This window comes from Aythya fuligula, chromosome 2 (assembly GCF_009819795.1).
Source record: "Aythya fuligula isolate bAytFul2 chromosome 2, bAytFul2.pri, whole genome shotgun sequence".
NCBI lineage: Eukaryota > Metazoa > Chordata > Aves > Anseriformes > Anatidae > Aythya > Aythya fuligula.
Genome location: NC_045560.1, coordinates 130,586,540 through 130,607,927, shown reverse-complemented (window position 1 = coordinate 130,607,927; position 21,388 = coordinate 130,586,540).

Genomic DNA, 21,388 nt, shown 5'->3' with positions numbered 1-21,388 from the left:
TTCTAACATGATGCATTTTGGTCATATATAAAAGAGATTCCTGACGTGTGACCATACTGCTCCAGAGAAAAAAAAAAAAAAACCAACAAAAAACAACAACAACAAAAAAGTAAAAAATAATAAAATAAAATCATATCAGGGCAATGGTTTAGACCATAAAACGTTTGCAGACCCATCAGTTATCACTGCCAAAATTATTGTTTTGAATCACAGACTATCATCCACCATGTTATGGAAAATGTGCTCAGCTATAGCAGTGACATGTGGTCATATAAAATCCTAAAATAGCTAAAGGCAATGCAATAGCAGCAATAAAAATATGCTGTCAGAAGAACTTTCTGAGGGTGGAAACAGTCTGTGGCTGAGGACTGAGAGATAATTATTGTATGCATATAATGCAAAGAAACTTTTGAGGTTGAAAGAAAGGGATGGGTTTAAAAAAAATAATTATTTCATGGATACACTTACAGCAGTAGATTCTTTGGAAAAATGTGGAATAAATATTTCAGGAAACCTCAGTCTCTGTTGAGATTCCTATTCTATCTGACATTGAAGAACTGGTCAAAAAAAAAAAAAAATAAGCAAATCAATGCTTGTTTTTCATACTTTTGCATAGTTTTATGGTTCAAGCAGAAGTTTTCATCTTCATGTCAATACATCAAAAAAATATTTTCCTAAAATGTTAACATTTCACTTTTTAAACATTTTTCAGTCTTCTAAACACATTGTCATAAAGGGTCCACTGAAATTTTTGTGACTTTTAATGTGAAGAAGTAGGATCTTGCACAGTAGCAATGCTCAAAAAAGGCAAGAGAAATGTAACAAAAAAAAAAAAAAAAAAAAAAAAAAAAAAAAAAAAAAACTAGAGCAGTTCTCACAGTAAATTTTGCTTAAAATAATAAAAAAATACTTGAAAATGGAAAATTTGGGAAAGCATCATAACATATATTTTTTATTATTAAGTTAAAATTAAACATATTATTGTAAATATTTATGCCTTTGAAAAAGGTGCAGATAAAGAGCACCCAAAAGCCAAAGGGAGCTAGATTGCCACCTACTAAGTGCAATTTGTGGTAAGCAATCTTTTGGACAGGAAATTGTGGAAAATTTCTAAGATGTGTTTCAGATCCTTTTTCTTTATTTTGTATCCAATATCAAATCGAAGGCTTGCCCAGCTGTGACAATAAGGGATTTTACTTAAGGCAATAGACCCTGCAGGTAATCTTGGGCATCCTTTTGACCTGACTGCTCTGCAAAATAATGGAGTATACCCAAGGGTAACACTGCACCTCAACTTGTGTGAGGCTTCTTCTAATCTGAGTTTCTAAGTGCTCTGCAAGTTTGCTGATGACACCAAGCTGTGCAGTGTGGTCAATGCATGTGGAGGGAAGGGATGTTCATGAAGTTCAACAAGACCAAGTGCAAGGTCTTGCATCTGGGCTAGGGCAATCCCAAGCACAAATACAGGCTGGGTGGAGAATGAATTGAGAGCAGCCCTAAGGAGAAGGACCTGGGGGTGTTGGTTGACGAGAAGCTTGACATGAGCCAGCAATGTGTGCTTGCAGTCCAGAAAGCCAACCATATCCTGGGCTGCATCAAAAACAGTGTGGCCAGAGGGATGAGGGAGGTGATTGTCCCCCTCTGCTCAGTTCTCATGAGGCCACACCTGGAGTATTGTGTTCAGTTCTGGGGCCTACAGCACAAGAAGGACATGAACCTACTAGAACAAGGGCACAGGAGGGCCACGAGGATGATCAAGGGGCTGGAGCACCTCTTCTATGAAGACAGGCTGAGGGAGTTGCAGTTGCTCAGCATAGAAAAGAGAAGGCTCCAGGGAGCTCTTACAGAGGCCTTCCAGGACCTAAAGGGAGCCTAGAGGGAAGCTGGATAGGTGTAGTCAGTGTAGTGATAGGAAAAGGAGTCATGGCTGGAACAGGTTGCCCAGAGAACCTGTGGATGCCCCATTCCTGGAGGTGTTCAAGGCCAGGTCAGATAGGACTTTGAGCAATCTGGTCTAGTGGGAGGTATGCCTGCCCATGCCAAGAGGGTTGGAATTAGGTGATCTTTAAGGTTCCGTCCAACCCAAACCACTCTATGATTCTATGAACATATTTACAGTCAAGTAGGGATGAAGGCACATACCTGTCTGTGTTAATTTAATACAGATCTGAAATGCATGATGCCAAAGGAGCTGATGTCATCTGTGTCTCCTTAACTGGAAGGAGGGAATATGATGTGACATCTCTCAAACTTGTAGGTCCAGAATGTGATTTATCTGGTACCTCGTCTATAAGAAATTCTCTAAAAATTAAAGCCAGCAAGATGAGTTCTTTGCTGTTTTTCCTTTTGCTACAGTAGCAATAAGGAAGGGCATTAGGCTAGATATCTGGGAAGAAACAAACGGAACACCTGAGGCTCAGCTTTAGCTTTGTTGAGACTACACAGAAGTAACAGTAGCCCTTGGACTGATACCTTGAAATGTTCCTGTCCTTCTGACTTCTTATTCCCCCCTTGAGTAAAACAGAAACCTTGTCAACAGACCTGGCAAATTTATTAAGAAAATTTATTAAATGACCATTTTGTAAGCTTAAAACTTATTGCAGAAAAGTTCCAAGTTCCAAGGTTTTGTCATTGTCATACAAATTCTATAAACAAATGGTATTACAAAGTGGTAGTTGATTTTTTCAACTCTCTGGAAAAATTTAAAATCTATTGTGGCTTCATTTTGATTATCTGTCAAATTCCCAGTAAAATTTAATTTCTCTTGCCAAAGTAAGCAATACAATTCAAATCTGACCAGATGACAACAGTTTTATTCCATTTGTTGTTTTAAAAGGAAAACAAATTGTTATATATATTACAGATTTAAAAAGAGATAGCAATGTGAAATTCATGCAGATCTGAATAGAATTATCCTGCTGCACTGAGATAACCAAAATTTAATCATGTGGAAATAGCTGAAGAACTATTTTATGAAGTACTAATACCTAGGAAGTTTGGGAATAGGAAAGCAGGAACAATCTCTCTAATCATTCTCTTGATTTTCTGGGGCATGTAGGTGCTTTATGGTTGCTTTCTTTTTGCATCAGTAACTTGTCCTTGTAGAGTCCATTTTGATGATTATTATTCACTGTCTGCAAAAGGATGTCTTCTTGCTTTTATTATTTATGTTTATACTGTATGCCCTCTACATTGTTAACCATGCTGAGCTGATTTACCTGCTTAGATTAACACTGTACATAGTGTGCAAGATGCTGCATGTTTAATTATGTTCTGCTTCTCTTTATGGAGCAGCAGATGCTATGAAGCATCTATTTTTCCAGTGTGGATTCTGACATCAATAAAACCTTGCTTATGATATGCTGTGATTGCCATTCCAAAAAGTCAGAAATTGTCCCTGAGCTGGGTTGGCACTTTAATCATAGAATCATAGAACTGTAGAATCCTAGAATCATAGAATCATAGAATAAAAGAATGGCTCGGGTTGGAAGAGACTTTAAAGATCATCTAACTCCAACTCCCCTGCCACAGGCAGGGATGTCACTCACTAGATCAGGTTGGCCAAGGCCCCATCCAGCCTGGCCTTGAACACCTCTGGGTTGGTGCATCCACAGCTTCTCTGGGCAGCCTTTGCCAGTGCTTCACTACCTTTTCAGTGAAGAATTTCCTTCTAATGTCTAGTCTAAATTTATCCTCTTTTAGTTTAAGACCATTCCCCATTGTCTACCTGAGTAAAGAGTCCTTCTCCATCTTTTTTATAAGACCCCTTTAAAAGGCCACAAGGAGGTATCCCTGGAACATTCTCTCATCCCCATGATGTTAATATCAAGCCCATGATGGGTCCTATTCCAGAAACCAGATATAATCCAAATCACATCTCAAGGAGCAGAACTGAGATGGTGACTTTCATGGTCAGTTCAAGATTTCCCTTGTTTTATTCCGCTAATTCCTAAATAGGTAGTGTCTGGTTTTATCAGGCATATTTTTTGTTGTTGTTCAATTGGTTTGTTGGTGGTGTTTTCTTTTTAGCTTTTTTTTTTTATATATATAAAGAAGAAAAAAAAAAAAAAGTGTAATTGAAATAAGTTATCTGGTAAAATAAGCAAGTAATGTCATCTTGTTCTTATATTTCTCTGCATACAGGTTTTAAGGCTTCCAGCTTCTGAATCACTGTAAACTTGGAAGAGCCTTGTGACACCCATGTTGTCTTTTGTTTTCCTAGCTCATTTGGCTCTTGTTCTCATTGTATCTACCTTATCCACCAAGCTCTCAACCACATTTCTTCTTTGTGATTCAAGAGCAGCTTTTACCTTCATTTACCACACACGTTAATTTGTTTCAGTGAAGTACATGTATATATGATGAATATATGTATTATTCTCTTACTCTAGGTTTTACTTCAGCAAAATTGGTAAAGTCTGTGAGAAAATAAAACTTAAGTGCCTAATCAGTACATAAATGTATTTTATGTCAAAGATATGCTGATTCACAATTTCTAGGAATATTTTTGAAATTACAGTTGTTGAGAATTTTTTTAATTGATCTAATCAATTTAATTTTCCATATCTGACATTTGGAATCCAGACCTTGAAATAATAATTTAAAAAAAAAAAAAAAAAAAGTAAAAATATATATATTTTTAACATCAGAAAACTGGCAAGTTTCCTTCTTTATTGAGAATTTTGACTCCTGTTCTGATTGATAGAGAACATGCATGCAGTATGCAGCAGTATGGCAGGGGGAAATTAAATACCTTCCACTTGAATTTATTTTTGGTGACAGTTTTGACAATATATTTTCTGATGCTGACAAAAAATAGCAGGAATTAGTAAGAATGAGGTGCTCACAGGTAAAAGGTTTCTTCTACCATTTCAGTTTTATTTGCCCGGAAGGAAATACAGCCATAAGTAACTGCTCCTGAAGTGAAAGAGAAATTATATTTTCCTATCATATACATATCAGGAGGGTATAGAAATGACAAGGTCATGTTGTTTCCCTAAGTCCAAAACGGTTGCAATAAATTCTGCATTTTTAATTCAATTTAGAAAGCTGTCCTGCAAGGCTGCATATATTAGTACTACGCATTCATGGAATCAATTTTTATTTCCATATTGTAAACTCCATATTGTCTAGCACACAGCATGCCTATAACCTCTTTGTGCATTGCCAGCAATATATCTGTATCACATTTCTCCAAATAGACTTAATATGCTTGAAAGTCTGCATAATAATATGCCCTTTACAGCTCTTTTAAATGTCTGTATCTTTGAAATAAACAGCCTTCGAACAGACTATGCATGTTTCTCTGTATTTTGTGATATGCAGCAGCCAGCTAGGTCTGTGACATGTGTCACTAAAAAATTCAGTAGCAATCTGTATTTTTCCTACATTTTCATCAGTTACAAAATCCTTCTGAAGCATATCACTTTAATAAGAAAATGTTTTATTCAACCAACACACACATGTAGGAGCTAACCTTTGCCACAGGAAAGTATTAAACAGCACCATTTTCACAAAGTTTTCAGATCCTTCTGGTAGCAAAAGAATATCACCTGCTTCGTGTGGTGTGCAAAAAGATTACCCCTTTTTACCTCCCAGGCAGAGCAGCAGGGTATACAAAAAGCCTTCTTTTTCAGCTCACTCCTGGCATCTGAAATGAAAATGATAGGTTTTTTTATAACCCATTTACCAAAGAAGAAGTAATGTCAGGGGAAAAAAAAAAAAAAAAAAAAAAAAAAAAAAAAAAAAAGATACATTGATGCACATCTCACATCAGGAAAAAATATGTTATTGCCATGACAGCAGCATAAATAAATAAATAAATAAATAAATAAATAAATAAAAAAAAGCAATTAGCTTTAAAAGATCCCAGTAAAGCAGTAAGAATCTGAAAAAAAAATACACGACCAGACAACCCTTCTGGTAGAAATGATAATAAAGGAAAAGAGTGAGGAAAAAGAATACAAATTTAAACAAACCAAAAAGCTAACAGCCATAAGCAAATGTTTTTGCAGGTCTAAACACATAAACGAATTAACATTCTCCGATTTTTCTTAGCTATATCTGCAGTTGTAACCAAACAGGAGATTACATTAAAATAAAGGTAAGAAATGTCCTGGAGAAATACTAGTGACAGATTTGCAGTTTAATCAGATTTTGCTAACCTGGGTCACTCAGATCATAAATTATTTGGAAAAAACAAACAAACAAACAAACAAAAAACTCTTCTCACAAACCCTTTCTTAGTTGTTTCCATTTGATCGGTGCTGGGGCCGGTCCTCTTTAATATCTTCATCGATGATCTGGACGAGGGCATTGAGTGCACCCTCAGTAAGTTTGCAGATGACACCAAGCTATGCATGTGTGTCGATCTGCTTGAGGGTAGGAAAGCTCTGCAGGAGGATCTGGATAGATCTGCACCGATGGGCTGAGGTCAACTCCATGAAGTTCAACAAGGCCAAGTGCCAGGTCCTCCACCTGGGGCGCAATAACCCCAAGCAGAGCTACAGGCTGGGAGGTGAGTGGTTGGAGAGCTGCCAGGCAGAGAAGGACCTGGGAGTGATGGTGGATAGTTGGCTGAATATGAGCCAGCAGTGTGCTCAGGTAGCCAAGAAGGACAACAGCATCCTGGCTTGTATCAGAAACAGTGTGGCCAGCAGGGCTAGGGAAGTGATTGTCCCCCTGTACTCAGCTCTGGTGAGGCCACACCTCAAGTACTATGTTCAGTTTTGGGCCCCTCGCTACAAGAAGGACATCGAGGTGCTTGAGCGGGTGCAGAGAAGGGCGATGAAGCTGGTGAGGGGCCTGGAGAACAAGTCCTACGAGGAGCGGCTGAGGGAGCTGGGCTTGTTCAGCCTGGAGAAAAGGAGGCTCAGGGGCGACCTTATTGCTCTCTACAGATACCTTAAAAGAGGCTGTAGCGAGGTGGGGGTTGGTCTGTTCTCCCACGTGCCTGGTGACAGGACAAGGGGGAATGGGCTAAAGTTGCGCCAGGGGAGTTTTAGGTTAGATGTTAGGAAAAACTTCTTTACCAAAAGGGTTATTAGACACTGGAACAGGCTGCCTAGGCAAGTGGTGGAGTCACCATCCCTGGAAGTCTTTAAAAGACGTTTAGATGTAGAGCTTAGGGATATGGTTTAGTGGGGACTGTTAGCGTTAGGTCAGAGGTTGGACTCGATGATCTTGAGGTCTCTTCCAACCTAGAAATTCTGTGATTCTGTGATTCTGTGATGAAGGGCTGCCCTTAATCTCTTATGGCCCTTCCCCATGGTTTTGCTATGATGATATTTTCCCACTGCCTTTAGAGCCTAGGGAAGTGGGGCTGTTGCTTGACTGCACTAAATTTAGGACTCCCAATCTTATTCCTAACTTCTTCAAGAACTTGCTCACTCACTCTTCCTATTCTCAGCAATCAGACCCCCGTGAAAAGAGCATGCATATTCAGCAGCTGTCACTGGAAGGGGATCAACAGTTACCTTAGCTGTCTTCCCATGTCTTCCCACCACCTCTAATGCCCACGTTCCCAGATCTTTAAGATTACCTGACTCCACTGAAATCTATTTGTTTGCTAATCGCCAGACCCTGAGTCTATTTTAGTTCTCCTTTAATTTGTCCTTTAAGAACCACACTCCCCTGCTTTTCAATATGATATGTACACTGCAGAATAAAAGCCTAAGTGGAGTAATCTCTGCTCTCAGGTGAGGCCAGATAAAGTTCTTCACACCTCATCAGCTGCAATATGTCTTGCTCTGTCTAAGCTACAAGGTCATATCATCTCAATTTACCTATCTCTTACTCTTATAGACTTGAAAAACAGGCAATTTTTAGCATGAACAATCATCTAATTTTGGTTCAGAATTATTTCTCTAAATCCCAGTCCTGTCTTTGCAGGTTGGTAATTCCACTGTGATGGGAAGGGGTCCCATGGGATGTGTCCACATCCCATCCAATATGTAGTAAGCATGACCTGCCTTAGTAAAGCTGAGCTACAGATTTCTCTGTTATATAAATGTATATCAATATGCTTTCAGTTTCAGTCAATTTTCAGTTCCAGCTCTACCACAGCAATTATGAAACAGTTGTGGGGTTGTTGTTTTTTTTTTTTGTTTGCTTGTTTGTTTTTGTTTTGTTTGTTTGTTTGTTTGTTTTGTTTTGTTTTTTGTTTGTTTGTTTTTGTTTTTCAGGAACTTATCAGCTTTTAATTGTCTCATCTGGAGACAACCTCCATAGCTTTAGAAATTTCAAATGAAGTAGCTACTGAGCAAGTGTCATTTCCTCTTAACACTCGTCTGCCTTTCAATTGTGACCTAAATTCCAGTGATGTACTTGAAATCTTTAAGATTAGTTACCATGAATTTCCATCTAAGACAAATATACTTACCTGAAAGGTAAGCAAGTAATGTAATCATTGCTAAGGTTTAGTTTATAGTCAACAGAATCACAGAATCACAGAATCACAGAATTTCTAGGTTGGAAGAGACCTCAAGATCATCGAGTCCAACCTCTGACCTAACGCTAACAGTCCCCACTAAACCATATCCCTAAGCTCTACATCTAAACGTCTTTTAAAGACTTCCAGGGATGGTGACTCCACCACTTGCCTAGGCAGCCTGTTCCAATGTCTAACAATCCTTTCAGTAAAGAAGTTTTTCCTAACATCCAACCTAAAACTCCCCTGGCGCAACTTAAGCCCATTCCCCCTCGTCATGTCACTAGGCACGTGGGAGAACAGGCCAACCCCCACATCACTACAGCCTCCTTTAAGGTATCTGTAGAGAGCAATAAGGTCGCCCCTGAGCCTCCTTTTCTCCAGGCTGAACAAGCCCAGCTCCCTCAGCCGCTCCTCGTAGGACTTGTTCTCCAGGCCCCTCACCAGCTTCGTCGCCCTTCTCTGCACCCGCTCAAGCACCTCGATGTCCTTCTTGTAGCGAGGGGCCCAAAACTGAACACAGTACTCGAGGTGCAGCCTCACCAGAGTCGAGTACAGGGGGACAATCACCTCGCTAGCCCTGCTGGCCACGCTGTTTCTTATGCAAGCCAGGATGCTGTTGTCCTTCTTGGCCACCTGAGCACACTGCTGGCTCATATTCAGCCAACTATCCACCATCACTCCCAGGTCCTTCTCTGCCTGGCAGCTCTCCAACCACTCACCTCCCAGCCTGTAGCTCTGCTTGGGGTTATTGCGCCCCAGGTGGAGGACCTGGCATTTGGCCTTGTTGAACTTCATGGAGTTGACCTCAGCTCATCGGTGCAGCCTATCCAGATCCTCCTGCAGAGCCTTCCTAACCTCGAGCAGATTGACACATGCACCCAACTTGGTGTCATCTGCAAACTTACTGAGGGTGCACTCAATGCCCTCGTCCAGATCATCGATGAAGAAAAAAAAAAAAAACAAAACAAAACAACAAAAAAAAAAAACACTAACATAAATAGATAACAGTTCACTAATATTGTCATTAAACTCAGGTTTGGCTCAATATTTAAAGCTTTCTATCTATCTAACCTAAGCCAGAGAGAAGGATTCATTGTTCTTAATTTTGAATAATTCCAGACTACAGCATTTAAGCTATGTTAACCTATGTCACACTTTTTAGCAGAACGCACTACAGAGGAAATGAAAAGGAAAAATTCTAAGCCATCTTTCAAACAATAATGGGAAATTGGAGATAGATTTCTGCAAGTATTTATTCTTTGAGGATCTTATTCACAGAACAAAATACAAGAGAGTCAAGTAACAGAATTCGGGAGGCATTTCCTTTATCTCAATGAAAACTGAGAGGATCCTTCAGAAAACAAGGAAATTGCAGCCACTCAATCCCAAACACTTTTGTGAGATCAGTGTGTGCACCAACAGGGTCTTTTTTGACCTCAGTGGAGCATTTCACCTCCAGCAGTTGTGTAATTAGCTGGAGTGTTAGAACACTTGTACTTTCTTCATTGCTATCAGTGTAAGTACAGACTCTGGCTGCTGTATCACAAAGGATGATAGGCAATTGCCATAACCAGCCTATCTGCTATCTTTTCAAGTTCAAGGAGTCTTCTCAGCATAGTGATTTCCGGGGATATAGACACTCTTGGCAATTGGAGGGGGAAGGTGAATTCTTTTGCACTTTTTGTTTTAAATTAACAAGATCAGTTCAGGAAATGGTTGACTCAGTTGCTAGCCCATGAGAGATGCCCATTTAATAGGAAATCATATTTCAGAAAGGTGAGTTCTCAGGTGAATAGAATAGAACAGAAAACATTGCAGGCAAAGTCACAGTATCAGTAAATGTTTCAGAGTTGCAGACTCATCGGAAATACTTTATTCAGTACTATCCAAAAAGATGGAGCATAGTAGAATAAAAGTGGATTTGAAGAATAATAGGAATGGCTAAGGACACGCAAATACAAAAGCAAGTTCTCTGAAGAAAGACTGAAAAGACTGGGATTGTTTTCTTTGGAAAGGAAAAGTATAAGGGATAACTTGAATTAAAATATATAAAATGGCAAAAGCATGTTGGAAAGTAACTCTCTGATTCTTTCCCTCACCTGTAAAATGGGGTAAATGTAGACCTTTATCTGGAGTTTCAGAATGAGAATAAAAGCATCATAGCCTTCACAATTCAAAAGATATAAAATTAATATACATATATATGGATCCAGCAGGACAGTTAGATTCATGGTATAGATTTGATAACTTTAGAAATATTTAGAAATATATCCATTTTTATCCACTGCAATTGCTTATGTCCTTCTCAACATGGCCATTTGCCCTGATCACCGTGTTGCAGATTATCTTCAGACTGTGAGGTGCATATTGTTCAAAATTATGTTCGTAATCCAGATTAGTTCCAAAAGACTCTACTGTTATTAATGTTATTATCACAGGAATGAGGAATAAGCTGCTGTCCACGGGGTATGGTATACATTCAGTGGTTGTACTAGTACTATTTCTACTAGGAATGTCATTTCCTACTGAAATATTTATACTACTGCCTTTCTTAGTGTGGGCACAGCTGCACTACATCTGCATGTGTGTGTACTGGAGAACAGTGTGTTCTCCTTCCCTGCGGGGGAATAGATACGCTAAGATAGCACCTTTATCCTGGTGTATCTACATCCTCACAAGAATGTAATTAAGCAGTGCAATCTTCCTGTGATTAATTTCAAATCAACATCCAAACTTATTATTTTATTAACTACTGCAGAACTGGAAAGGTGTTGCTGCTATCCAGCACAGGTTTATAGGCAGTAATACATTTCTACTAGAAAATAAGTTATCTCACTCCAACATATAACAGCTTAGAATCAGAAGTTGTGATAACATAGTACCTAATGGTATTTATTATACCATTTAGAAAGGGCTCTGAGGACTTAAATAACTAGTATTTGCATATTACATTCACTTTCAATATCCAAGATAGCATCATCTTTAAGTTAATTTGTTTCCCCAAGCTAGAAAAGTGGTTGTTTTAATAATAGGTATTTCCAGGCTCTCCCTTGCTCCTCTTAGCAATAAATCAGAAAGTTGCTCAGCACCATAGTTTAAACCACTTGTTTTACTCCAGGTGTTTTGGCATTGCTGCTCCTCATTTCCTTTTAAAACACATACTTATTCTGAAAATAATACCTACTTCTGGCATATAGGTGCCCTTGACTAAGTATTAGTTCAATTTGGTAAAGACAGGGAAAAAAAATAATAATAATAATAAAGAAAGAAAGAAATAGTTACCATCTTTTCCTTTTATCAGAAAAGTCTCAGAAATGGAAAAACAATGTCTTATGCTGGCCACCTTGAGACTCAAGACAGTGAAGATCATTTCCTGGGTTTTCTACATTTGTTTTGCAAGATCTTGACAAAATTTTCTGATCAGGCTTGTAGCTTAGTGGTTGCAAGCTTCAAGGTAAACCTTAGTACTGTTTCCCTATCAGTTACATGGTTTAAACATCCACTGCACACATCTGCAAAAAAAAATAATAGAATGGTTTTGGTTGGAAGGAACCTTTAAAGACAACCTAGTCCACCTCCCCCTGCCATGGAGTTGGCATCTTTCACTAGATGACCAGGTTGCCAAAGCCCCATCCAATGTGGGCTTAAACACTTCCAGGGATGGAGCACCCACAGCTTCTCTGGGCAACATATACCAGTGCCTATCCACTTTCATAGTAAAGAATTTCTTCCTAAGGTCTAATTTAAATCTAACTTTTTTTACTTTAAAATTATTACCCTTTGTCCAATCACCACATTTCCTGAGAAAGTCTTTTAGCCTTTCAGGAGGATGTGATGGTCATTTTCCACTGTTTTAGTTCTCCACCTCTAAAGTCAGACAAAAATACTTTTTCCTGATAATATTTGTTTGCCTTCATTAAGTCCTCTTTACCATCTCAGAGGTAAATGTGGTATAGGAGTTAATCCTAGCTAGTGCTATTTAAAATTGTCTGAATGCTTTTTCCATATGTCCCATTGCTTCATATTTTTACTTTCACATGGTTTGCAGCATTAAGCAATCATAAACTAGTTATGCTAGTTAATCCCTTTAGTAAAAAAAATTATATACTTAATGCACCCACTTGCAAAGCAATTTTGAGTGAAGGCAATAGAGCTACTCAGCTTTCACCCCTTGCAGAATTCTTTTGCCTCTTTGCTGCCTCCAGAAATGAAGGGGGAAAAAAAAGGAAAGTAAAAAAAATATTTGAAACATTCACCCCATTGCTGGCTGGTCAAGTCGGGATGTTTCTATTTTCTTACAGAAATAAGAAAGTACTATTCCTACTCTTTCATCTGATTGTGCTAGATTGACTGTTCATTTGTCCTCCAACTGCTTAAATTTACAGGTAGAAGTAGAGTTTGATTTATGAAGATTTTCAGAGAAGGTATAATGCAAAAATATTGTATAGTGAGCCAACCTCTTTCCAAGATGCATAATTATAAGACAATAACTGAGAACATCTCACTAGAATTTGAACTATATCAAGCATAACTGGTGGGAAAACTGATTTCCTTTTTACAGTAAAACTTCCTTTTGCCAATAGGTTTTGTTTCAAAGAGCACATCAACAACTACAAAAAAAAAATAATAATAATAGCATGGGAGTATTGCATTTAGCACCACTGAACAGCAGTGATGTAGTAGCATTATTAGTAGCAGATGTATAGTAGCATTGCCTCTCATGTCATTCCAAGATTTGCAGGTTCCAGTGCCATGGCAGAGAACCAGAAGCTGCCATGCTCAGGACGGCCCTGCCCTTTGCCTGAGCTTTCTCTGCTTATTTCTCCGTCCTGTATCAGTGAGTAGTGTTTTGTGATGTATCCTCAACACTTCATTGGTGTTGCCTTTTGCATTTAAAACCAGTCAGGAATTCTTTAGATACAAACAAAAATACAGCTATCTTCACAGTACTTTGAAAACCTATAGTGGTCTAAAAGAATTATAATTGCATGAAAAAAAATGAATTGATTTAATGTTACAGTAAAAGGACTACCATAGCAATAAGGATCAAGGCCTAAAACACTGGGCAATTAGCAGTCTGTCAACATTAACAAAATTTTTCAGCTGGTCATAAAACCATAAATCCTAAAGTATGATTGGTTCTGTTCCACAGGAAATGTCTTTGGCTAGTTTTCGATATCAACAGGAAAACAGAAAACTGTCTGAAGACTTTGTCCACATAACACACTTCTTTAACTTCTCGTGATTTAAAACATAAGGTAAGCATTAAAATGCCTCACTTCACATGCAAATTTGAGATGACAGTGTAACTAAGGATTAAAATCTGTTTTGTATGTTTCCCAGTGGATTATACAGCTGCATATACCCTCCCTCCAATAGGTATTTTTGAACCTTTTAACAGCTATCTAGAGTCCTTGAAACATCTTTCATCTCATTAGTTGCAATGCAAGTAAAGACCTAAGTCATGAGATGAGTTACATCTGAATTTCCAGACTGGCTGATAATTAAAGTAGGATTGCTCATTTTGTGGTTATCAGTAATTCTGGAAGTAAGGTCCAGTTGTAGTGTACAGAATTTTCTAAGAAAGAGCTAAACGTACAGTCTGCTTGTTGACTGGCAAAGATTTTCTTGTCACTGCAAACTAGTTAATAAAGCCATTGATTACTTGAAAGACTAGCAGAGCACTAAAAATTCCCCGGTGTTAAAGTAGAAAATATTGAAAAAACAACAGAGAAAAATATTAAATAAAAAGTGTTTATGCCTTGGAATATGCTTTGGGACATTTTATTCATAATTTAAAAAAAAAAAAAAAAAAGTCTGAGTCTGTCCGGAGTAACAATAAACATCCTAAAAAATATGTATGGAAAGCTTTAGAAGATAGAAGAGAGAAGAGAAAAGGGAACTCAAAACCGAAGTGGGAATTGGTCAATACTGAAAAAAAATAATTAGATATTTTTTCTTATCACAATTACTGAGAAAGCAGTTAAACTGTCTGTAAAAGAAAAATTAAAAAGATTAATATCTGAAAAAAAGGTTCTGACCCTACAAATATGCACATGGCTTAACTTTAAGCATGCCTGTAGTAAGCTGGTTGAAAGCTCAACAAGTGTCTAAAAACTGGTCAAATTTGGCCAAAATTGAAAATAAAAATTAAATGGGACAACTAAAATATATTCAGAGAACTAATAAAATGGATGAAAGAGATTGAGTTGAAGAAAGAGAAGCATTTCTTGAATTTGGAGATAGGAACTTGGCTATCAAACTAGTCCTTTTTTTTCCTTCATACCCTACATTCCTCTCTCCTCTATGTGGTTGATCCAGGCTGCAGCCCCTTTGGGCATGTGATCACTTCTCACCTGTTTGCAAGCATTATTTCAGTTTCTATGTAAGTAACAACAGCTTTACAACAACAGCTTTACAACAACATCTTACCTAGTGGAAAAAAAAGTTAAAGGTTTTGACAGGGACTGCATCGGATTCACAGGGAACTAAGGCTATTTCAAGTAGCAACAGCTTCAATACTGTCTATGAAGGAGAGCTATTATTAAAATTAGTACCATAAACATTGCTCCTTCACCTTTTTTGTTGTTGTTCTTGTTCTACCGTATCTCCATATGTCTTTTTATTCTCTCTTTTTAAAGGAAGAAAAGTCTAGTCTGCTATACTGAATAGAGCATAAAACACTCACAGATGGCACACATACAGAGCCTGCATGATAATCCATTTACAGAAAATACCACAGTCACTGCACTTAAATGCCATTTGAAAGAGGAACAAAGTTCACATCACAGTAAGTGTCTTTTTTTCCCTTGCTTTCTTTTAAAGCCACTGACTTAGCTTCTCAGGTATCTGTTGGGTTTTTATCACTCCTTATACTATCACAGGAGATTCTGTATAGAGATAAGACTAAACTATTTTTAGGTAGTAAGCAGATCTGTACAAAACTCAGTTATTTCATGTTGCAGGGATTCATGAAGTCTTTTGGCTTTTGATTTATTTGATCTCACATACTCAGAGCTATGCTTTGAATTTTATATTCAGATAAATCTAAAAATTCAAGGCAAAATTCAGTTAAAAGTGCCAATACAGTCTTGCCACTACAGACAGGCTGCATGAAAGCAATTATAACTGATTTCATTTGTATGTGAAAGAAAAAGCACAGCCCAGACCTGGTTCACTATAAAATTTCACCAAGTGTTACCTTAATCTAACACAAAATTTGAGGATTTGGCTCTCCACTGGGCTGAAGATATAATGTGTAATTTTTTGCTAATTTAAAATCTAATGAGTTTTGCATAACTTTAGATTTTATAATGAATATCCTACATGGCTTAAAGTTTAAAATCAGCTAAAACAGTTTTCATAGTTTGCCCTCTTTATAGGTAACCAAATAATTAACATTGCAATCCACATTGTTTACAAAATGAATGATGAAAATTTCATCCTTGTAGAATCGTCAATATTTCCTTCATGCTCTTCATAGAAACCTTCCCTTTTTCCTTCTCCTTCCCCCCTCCCTCATTGTGCTCTCTTCATTTTGTGAGGTCTCCTGTTATATTCTGTCTAAGGTCTGTAGGTTCTTTGTAGAAAGGATCAGAGTTTTGCAACTGTATCACTGCACTGTTTAGCACTAAGAATTCAGTGTGAAAGCTTCCCTCGGCTTTTGTACCATAGTACAAATAACAGACCCACCTCTGGAAATACATGATGAGGCTGGACTCACAGGATTCACCACATTTAAAAGAAAAGTATTCATACTTGAAAAGAATTCCCCATTTCTCTATAGACTTTTGTCCTTGACCAAGATGTGGCAGAAAACCTGTCTTCCACAGCTGTCATAGCTACTTGTTTCTCTTGGTATTACATTAAATCCAAACTCTGACCCTCAGCATTCAGCCCTTAGAAAAACCCTGAAGAAGCACAATACTGTGCCTGGTTTCTTTAAACAGGGCTTTTAAATAAGTGTCACATTTGCCTTTCAGACACCACTGCTACTCTTTGGTTTTAGCCTCCAGTGAAGTACTCACTGATTTTTTCTCCATGCTTGCTTGCATGTGAGTCAGCCCCAGCTACACTAATGTCTTTCCATGTCTCTTCCAGTGCTGCAGCCCTTCCCCACGCAACACTCTGCCTCCTCAGAGCAGTAAAGACTGTGTGCCACAATAGCAGCTGTTTTGAATGCCGACAAAAACCTTCATTTGGTAGGAGACAGCACACGCTTTCCATCTCTCTGCACAAGCTCAGCAGCAAAGTGACACCAGGGGTCCCAAGTGCTTCTCAGATTTACCCTTGGCTTGAGGGAGATGTTTTTAACAGCAGATGCTGGAGCTGAGCAAGCCCAAGTAGACTGCCACAGTAGGGCACTCATTCATAGGGTATGGCAAATAACAGCAGCAGCTATTAAGTACAATTTTCAGAGCAACCTCCATTTACCAGGTCAGTGCCCCAGCAAATGAATAAAAATAACAGATACGAAGTAAGTGTTTTTGTTTGAAAGGTTGAGCTAATGCTCAACCCACCCTTCTTCCTTACAGTAGATATTGTCATTTAAGAGGATAATCCAATTTTGTTTTGGAAGGATGCTCTGAACAAAGAATCTTCTGCAGCAGAGCTGCCTGGGAGGCTTTGAGGGTTCAACCAAGTTTGACTCTGTGCTGTTCCTGACAAACAATATCCTCTAGCTGCTGCATAGCACATGTAGATTCTCTGCAGCACACTACCTACTGACTTCTAATGAAAAAACAAACAAACAAACAAACAAACAAACAAACAAAAAAAAAAAACAGCCCAGTCAAGCCTGTATAAACTTTCTGCAATTTATAGAGACAATTTTTCTAGGACCAACAATATTACATTTTTTTTTTCACAGAAAAACAAGATTACAGAAAACTGTTTGCTCTTGAACAGTAAAAACTTTACAACTGTGTATATAGGTACTCAGTATTCATAAAAAAAGGAGTCACAATCACTCCTCAGAAAGTCTGTAATCAATTTTTTTCAACCTGTAAAGATGCACTGGTCATCTGCTTCATTTATTCTGCTGTAAACTCTTTCTGTTCAACAAACACTGCCATATGGAGCCTCATAAAATACATGTATGTAGAGAAATCTAGGCTAATATCAAAGCCGTGAACCTCTATTTAAAAAAAAAATTAGAAATAGTGTGCTAGATATTTTGGAGATAAAATTAAAAATAAAATAGCCAATCCTTTGAACATGTGATAATGTGTCACTTTAACCTTGTGCTAATAGAAATATCAGCCTTTCAGCTTCTACTCTTTGTACAAGGAAAACATTCATGGAAAGAGGTCCATTTTTCTTTCTGCATGACTTAGTAGTCCTCTTGTTTTTAAAGAAATTTGAGGAAAAGCACCTGCAATAAAGTCTAAATATCACGTGTCATATAATAGATAATATTGTTGCCTTCACCACATTCTATCTAAGTATTTATATTTGGAAAGCTGATCTCTTTATGTGTTTTGATTGCTGTAGGTCTAAGTAAAAAAAAAAAAATCCCTCTGCTGAAGCCTCTGTATTCTGCATCTAACCGAAGATAACCATGGTTACAATGCCAAGTGCTAAGCATGAAATTGCAGGCTTTAGATGCAGCAAAAATGATATATTGGCTCTCCACATACACAGACACATCTGCACCAGATCTTGTATTGTGTACTAAGAACAGACTGTTTACAAGATAAGGTGACTGACATTCTTAATTACAGATGCATATCTCCAGATAAAAGAAGATTATTATTTGCATAACCTGATTGCTTACTAGAATATTATACAGTGTCAGAGCTAATAAAAAGGTTTTGATAACTTCGAGACCAAGAGGTAATCCTTCTTTTGTTTTGTTTTTGTGGAAAACATATGTAGTCTCCTGGTCTTTATATTCATACATAATTGTATATATACTGGATACACACATGCACACATACATACCCACACTGAGAAAGAAGAAAGTGTAAGACAGATTCAGAATTAGAGCTCAAAATAGAAAGGATTCTCAGAATTTTTCTCATCACTAACAAGAAAGCAACTGTCACTGTCACCTAATTTAACACAGATTTGTTATCCTATCACTTTAGGATAGGATCAATCCTATCCTAAATCAAATCAAATTAACCTATCACTCAAATCAACCTGTTGTATGTAACAAATAAAACAAAATTTAAAAAGGAGTACAGAGAGAGGACCAGAATAGTTTTAGATTCTTTACCCTAATTCTTTCCTGTAGCATTTTGCTAATAAGATACACAGTGAAATTACATCACTCATGCATTATTTAATAACATGCCCTCTGGAATTTGTACAGCTTGAGCTTAGATGACTCATAAGCTTGAAATCAGGGCAGCTCTAGGCAATTTAGGTTTCAGAACATAGAGCAACAGTGTACATATTTTTCTACATCTATTACTTTTCAATAAATAGAAATTATTTTTTTTTTTTTTAAATGATCTGGGGAAATGAACATGTCCTTGGAATGACAGTTGCAGAAAAGTGATCTGGGTGTGATGACTGATTTTCTACGCCTAGATGTGGTGTTCAGGTAAATTCCTGAAAGACAGGTGCAGAAATCTTCACGTTGGTAAAAATTACTATGATTTAATGAGAGAAAAATCTTGCCCAACTAGGCAAGAAAACAGCAATGTCAAATGTGTACTTGTTTACGAAGTGTCAGAAGTTCACTTATTAGTAGGTCCTATCATCCAAAGCATAGATGTGTCAACATAATGCTAGCAGTAGCTATTGGACAAACAGCAGCAAGTTTCCTACCATTACAAGGCTTTATGCAGCTGTTTTACTGCTAGGTACATTCTCCAGGGCAAGCCTGAATGTTTTATCAACTAAGCTAACTATGAAGGACACATCTGAAGTAAATGGTAAGATTAGATTTTCCCAGTTGGCAGTCTTTAATTCTGGAATCTAAGAAAATGATGGTAAAATGCAGCATAACATTCAGAGCAAGGCCTGTCTCATAATCATATCTGAAATGATTCACCCACAAGCAGGAGGGCAGTGACACATGGAGAAAGTTAAAAAAAATAATAATAAAAATAATTTAAAAAATAAAAAATAATAATTAAAAAAAAAAAAAACCTACAGGTTGCCCTTGTTTTATTCAGTGTTCATAGCACATTTTAGGGCCATGCTTACTTTCCACAAAGTAGCCTGAAAAAGGTGGTCGATCCTCTGCAAGGGAATTTCTTTCTTGTAGTTCTGGTCTTTGGCAAATAGTCCTCAAAAAAATGTCCAAATACAGGCTACCAGCAACTGCAAAGGGCAGAGGCCCTCATACAATCAGGGCCAAGCTCTGTGGGGCACACCATCTCTCTGCTGTTCAGAGCAGATGGGGTAACTGTGCTTCCCTCCATTAGCTATGATCCATGTTCACTTGGAGCTGTAGAGGGCGACAACGAAAACCTAAGAAAAGGGTTTGACTGCTTGTTCACCCTGCTCAGCTGAGACAGTTTGTCCTTCAGTTGTGCCTTGATATCAACTGTAGTAGGGCACAACATTATAATAGATATATACATGCATTTCTAATATTGACAAATGCATGCATAACCATACACATTCAGCAAACCCAAGACGTAGCATCAGATACTAAGTAAAGCCCTTTGCTTTCAAGAACATTCATGTGACTTGGAATCTGTTTGATCAGCAGAGGAAGCCAGTTGTGTAGGTGAAGATCAGATGCTAGCCTTGAGAAGCTTCAGTCCAGAGACTGCTCCCTTGGCAAGCTAATCTCAGTGGCTGCAGTATTACACAGGGCAGAAAAGGTGACTTCTCAGATAACTAAGACCAGACAGACTCCCTCTTTACAGACAAACCTGAAGAGGAAAGGAAGGCAGAGAAGCCACAGAGAAATAGTAAAACATGTACCGTGTGCTCCAAAACCTCCATGACTTGCTGCTGTGAGTAGTTCTGGATTATGGAATGATCTTCAATGTCATGGCACGGTGATTCAACCCAGAAGACCAAAACCACATGCATAGAAGTTTCTTGGGGATATTTTCTTCCTTCAGAGAGAAAAATAAATAAATAAAACAAAACACATACACACACACACACACACACACAAAAAAAAAAAAAAAAAAAAAAAAAAAGTCATCTCCAGTGATTTTATGTTTACTTATTAAAAGAGAAATCTTATTGTTTATGACCTTTGCTTAACAAGATAACCGAAGAGGTTAGGTCTTGACTGGGGCAGAGGGGAGACTAGGCCAGGGACAAGACACTGTGATAGAGCGATTCCCTTGTTTAGTGCTTCTTTAATGAGGCAGTGTTAAAATTCAGCTTATTTTCCCTTATAAAGTTAATTAAATTCATTGTCTTCTTAAACTCTCATCACTTCACTATGTCAGCATTGACTTTGTCTTTATTATAATAAAACCAATGGGACTCTATCCTGTCATTTGTTTTTGTTAGGATAGCTCATCCTATTTACCTGTTCTGACAGTTTATCTGGCAGACTGTTCTTCCAGAGTTTATCCATCCAGTTGGACATTTGTACAGGGTCCAGCTCTCTCACTGAATTGTCATTGCCTTGAGGCATTACCGCAGCATAAACAATACATAACCATTCATCCTCGTCAAGGCCAATGGGTGACTGCAAATACAAAATCAATATGACAAACAAAGAAGTATCAGTGCAGAGTAAAGCCACAAAGATATATGTAAATGCTTGCCAGACGCTTAAACATCAATGAGGTACTATCTTGTGAGACACTGAAGTTGTGTGTACTTAGGATGACAGAAAACTAGACTCCAGAGCACTAGAAACCCAAGAGTACTAGCAAATCCAAACGAAATAATTAGAATAAAATGTGCAAGTTAAATGAAATAAATTGCCACATTACTCTGAGCTGTGTCTGTGGAAAGAAATACATATGCTTTCAGAATTTTAGATACACCCTTAAAAAGATTTGCTTTTCCTATAGTTTTACCTCCCCA